Below are 5,839 nucleotides of genomic sequence, written 5' to 3'. Positions count from 1 at the left end.
GTAAGTAATGCACACACTCTATAATTTTATTTCTCTAAAGTATATGATCGCAAATACATATCTCGGTAGTTCGTAAAATCATTTCGGTGTGCCAAATAGTTTTGACATATTTTATTCTTGATTAAAAATTATTTATTTTTAATTTAACCCTCGGCAATAGTGGTCTGTGGGATGGGTTTACATTTTACATCATTACTAGTTGTAATATTGCATAACTGTTAACAAATGCGAATATACGTATATTATATAGTGTATATTCAACGACCAAGAGATATTAAATAGGCTGAGACGGTTGAGTAGATATGTTGGTATCAACAATGAATTTGATTGTGGAAGAGATAGAGTCAAAGTCCTGAGAGCTGAAAGTCCTGATTAATCGATTCAGCCAGTGATTCCGGAATTTCAGAATTTTCTCTTCCTTGGCTTTATGATTTTTAATTTTATTTACGTAGTTTCAGTTATTTACTGTTTATATTTATCATTTTCTTTATATATAAATACAATTACCTACGTCATGTAAATACTCGGAAAGATGGAAACTAAAATGAATTATTAGTTTTGAAATATTAATAGAGAGAAATAAGGAAGGACTGCATTCTGGCATTTGTTTCAAATCCATTCTTTAAATTAAAAACTTATTTCCAAGTATAATATCCTACAGCTTTATATCCTTGATACCTGCAGGACAAGTAGCTTAGTTATATTTCGCAAGTAGAGTTTGGGTAGGTACCTAGTGTTATGCGGTGACAGATCAAATTAAACAAAAAAAAAAGAAAAGAAAGAATAATACTAATCTAAGTCACTATGAATATACTATGCCTATAGCGGAATGACTTTAACAAAGCATATAACAAAAGACATTCGCTCATTTAACCTCAAATTCACAAGGATATTTATATTGTCAGATAGGTTGTTTCGACAGTTGACTTTGCTTTTGTTTTTGATCTTTTTTAATCAAACGCCTTCACAAAACAATTTCTTAACCACGGGGATCTTGTGATTCACTTATTTGTTTAACTCACATTTTTTTCTGTTTAATTAATGATTAAAATAATAGTAAAATTATAACAATATAATATGTAGGTAACACTTACGTACATTTTTCGATTTTTTTTTTCATAAATTAATCGTTAAGTATATTATTATACAACTGCAATTATTTATCGGAAAATCAATTTTATTGTTAAACAAATGCACACTTTGAATGCATGTAAACAAAGGTTATTGAAACTACGTGACTAAAACCATCTTGGCTATCTTCAGTTTCAGTAATTTGTAGGTAACAATAAATTACTGTCAGTAATTATTAATAAATGTGCTTACGGCTGATTATAATCATTTAAGTCGTTTCCAATAAATGTTCGTGAGTGGCAGCGATTATTGTGTCATGTACTTGTTTCATCTTTTTATTGGGATATTCGCCAAGTAAAATATTTAAACATCGGTTTTCACTAAATGTATAATATACCAATAATGTAATTGAAACGCAGTCTTGTATTAGCTATTATATAATTAAGGATCACTGCAGTATTACTGATACAATTGTGTTGTTGGCATAAAATATGTGCGTGGCGCCCGTGCTCGCGCTATTTTTGCCTATCGGTGTCGTGTCATCATGATGATTTTTTATTGAATGCAATAAATACATTATGTATTGGATTAATTCGAAACGGATCAGTGAGACCGTAAATGGCGCGTGTCAAAGTGATGGTCGTTCAAAAATAGATTTGCAATAATATCATAATAAATTGGTACAATAATTAACATCGTAAACGTAATAAATAATTGATCCCCGCACTTATTCGGAATCGAATACCTCGGCCGGGTACACCCAAGACAAATTTTACGACGGTATAAAATAATAAACGTAGGTACACGCGCTGATTTGCCGCGGATTGTAGATTATTAATTGTATGCCGAAAACCAAATACACACACAATAATATGATATGCCACCGCGACTTAAACAACGGTCATATAATAGTGTTTGCTTAAGATCGCTTACACACAATAGGTATACAGATTATGTATGGATTATACCTACTCTATTGTAATTTGTAGTTTATAGCCTTATTGGCGCCAAGTCTTCGTCGACTAAACAGTCAAAGCTGTGCGAGTAAAACAGTTCCCATATTAGCAAACGGTATTCTTGTCTGTCGCGACCACAACTACAACACTACAACAACCTGCTATGGCCTAGGATTTTTTATACAGCTATATATACAATACAACTATTTAGGTACTTTGTCAGGGTTTCTCACGATTCATTGAATGCTGACGTCGGATGCCCCCAGAAAAACGGTCACGGAATGATCTGTACTGAGACTGACGCGTTACGCGTGGTGACGTCATAGAATAATAGCACAATAATAATAATAATATAATACACATTATTATCGTTAAACTGTGTTGTTTTGTTTGTTTACTCTCTCGTAACTTCGTCCGATTTGTTCTGCCGAGTGAAAAAAAAAAAGTGAAACAATAGGACAACGAGGTCGATAATAATATATTATGAAAAGCGGCGGCTTCGTAGCGCATGCGGTGCCACCGTGCAGAGAGAGGCTCCGAGGAAATGACGATTTTATGTAACGTACAACTCATCGTGTGTGTGCTACTGTGAAGGACATGTCAGAATAATATTATAATAAACACATCAGATGAGCCAGACGACCTTTTTTTATTTCACTGTAACGGCGGCGTATCTATACGATTTCATAGTCATAATCGTAAAAACTTTACCGTGATCCTCGTCAAAATTAAACCGTGAATGTTGTTATCAATTATATAATACCATCGTACAACAAAGCACGGCAGTTTGTCTCTAGAATATTTAAATTTTTATAGATACATATAATTATAATCTTATTATACTGTCAAAAGCTCGAAAATAACAACGCGTACCTACCTATAATAATAATACTACCTCTCTACGGCGAATGTGTAAACACGCGAGTATACCGGCCCCGCACTACGGTGGTACCTAATAATAATAATAATAATAATGGAAAACACACGTAACCGTTGCAGTGCAATATTTTCCGAGTGTGGTTAGTTGTAATACCTAAAGGTACGCACGGTGTGGTGCCAATTAGACATACACATAGGAACGTACCATGCCTACTGTGACAAATCGTAGCCTACATTATATAGGTAGAGTATTGTAATGATGGCAGGTAAATAGGTGACGTCGAAAGGGTGACAGATTGAGCGAAAATTAACATTGTTACAGTAATAAGGCCAATATTATTAATACGATTGTGGTGTATCGTAGTGTAGTTTTGCAAATGCGGTTTGACACGGTTTTTTCTAACTCAAACATGGCCGTTGTTTGATGAAGAGTATAATTATTCGACCGTTTAGCCATAATAAACTATACAGAATAATACGCTATATAATAATATTATAGTAGGTAATAATACTTGTTGTTGTATTAATATGTTATTATTATTATAGTGGTGTTGAAAGTCAACCAACAGACATAAAATTACGGTCTGTCAGTCAGATTTCTTCATAACATATTATAATTATGTATAAATTAATGAAAAAACTGATAATTATTTTCAAAAAAATCCCTGGGAAAATGACTAATTTTTATCTTAGTAAACAGTGTTTGCATTTAAAACTAAAAAGGATACCTACATAAGGGGCTTTACCCTTCGGAACGTAGGAAGAAATATTATTAATTTACCTGGGTACGTTATAGACATGTAAAATTAACGGAAATTCGCTAAATTTTGATATTTTTGGTTACGTAGTAACCTAACCATAACGACACTCTCAGGAGCACCTTTTGTCTCCTGTTTCATTAATACAATAATATGGTATGAATTACGAAACAAATTGAATAACTTTAAATTTAAACGATCTTAGAATTTTTTTAACTTTATAGATTGGTTTGAAATTTCTTTAATGTTTCTAAATATTATTATAGGTATTATAATACTACAATATAAGAATAAAAAAAAATCCAGCAAAGTCACTCTGCTGTACCTATAGTAGGTTTCAAGTGTATCTCGTCATTGAGTTCAATTGTCGTTCAATGACGAGGTACACTTGACACTTACTATATTATTATAACAGAGTGACTATATTCCGCGGATTTTTTTTAAATTTCAATAGGAATTATAAAAAGCCAGACAAGGCACAACCCTGGTAATAAATAATAATTACTTATCTCGGTGTATTAACTATTTTGCATATATTTAATTTATAGATAAATCTTCTTTTTCGATGAATTATTCAAATCGAAGCTCTGTTTAGTATAATAAATAATATATAGAAATAGGAAGTTATAGTGTTTATTAACATATTATTATGTTTAAAATATCTACTTAGAATTACGACAGAGTAATTTTCATATAGCACATATACATATTACATATTACCTGTTCGGGTAAATTTTTTTTAACGTTATAAGCAAAACATTCCGTTGGAAAAAAAATACGTCCTTGTAAAATTATAATAGTACACCTATTATAGTGTGCATTCATCATTTTTCTAGGAATTTAAAATAGGTACTCATGCGGTAATATATAATAAGTATATTATAATGTGTGTGTATATTTTCTTCTAAAGAAGGAAATCAAGGTACCTACATACATTAGGTTTCTAATATAGATAGTAAGTTAAGTGATCACACCTTTTAAGATAACTATGTATACGAAACACTTGAGTGTCAATCGATTTGAAAGTGGCTCATAAAGTTGTAATCGTGCAGATTTGTGAACCACAACTTCAAATAATCAATACATTATAATTTTTAATACGTTAAAAATGTTATAATCACAGATAATATATATTGTATATGATTATTATCTATGATTATAACATAAAAAATGTACGGTTTCCCAAAATACCGTTATCATATTTATTTTTATTTTCGTGATATTAGACGATTGTCCAAAAACCCGATGTATGTAAGAGCGGACCTCCTTTATTGGTTTTACAATTATTATATTATTGAATTATATTTTTTTTCTCAACATTGATGGTGGTTTACAGTAGAAAATTTTGATCTAGTTAATACTTTGGGATTGGGAGGACAAAGGTAAAAATTTCTATTTTTTATTTTATTTTTTATTAGTGTTGATCAAAAAGCTTGAAAATGAAATAAAAGGTTCCTCCAATTTCATAAATTTTACTTATATAGGCTATAGCTATAGAGTAAATATTTTTTAATTTGGTTATACTTAATTTATCATAAACCATTTATCTGAATTTGAAATTGTATAATATATTTATATGGTAAAAAAACAGATGGGTGTAAAATACATCATTAAAAATGCACTGAATAGCTGCATTGTTGGGGTAAGCATTCGGAAAAAATACCAGTACACCTGAAATGTATTGAAATATAATATACATATACTCAAAGTTTATTCATTAAAATAAAATGAGCTCAAACTCGTATTATTTACGGTCATAATTTTATTTATATAAGGTAAAGCACACAATAGAGTACAATATTCATTGACACGATAAATGAATAAAAGTTATTTTATACCCTATTGCGCATAGAAAGAATTTCTCAGAGAATTGAGGTGAAATTATTTATAGTATGAATAGGATTGCAGGCATATAGGTGTATAAGTATAATATTATATTTTTTGCTTTTAAAAAAGAAGAAATCAACGTGTAGACCGTAGATAATACACAATTATTAATCATTTAAGCTTAGGACTTGGTAGTTGGTAGTAGTAGTAGGTACCCCAGAGCGGCAGAGGCCATCCCATTTCGTCATTTATTACACAATTATTAATCATTTAAGCTTAGGACTTGGTAGTTGGTAGTAGTAGTAGGTACCCCAGAGCGGCAGAGGCCATCCCATTTCGTCATTTATT

Source organism: Acyrthosiphon pisum, chromosome A3, assembly GCF_005508785.2.
Source record: "Acyrthosiphon pisum isolate AL4f chromosome A3, pea_aphid_22Mar2018_4r6ur, whole genome shotgun sequence".
NCBI lineage: Eukaryota > Metazoa > Arthropoda > Insecta > Hemiptera > Aphididae > Acyrthosiphon > Acyrthosiphon pisum.
Note: the sequence above shows the minus strand (reverse complement) of the source record.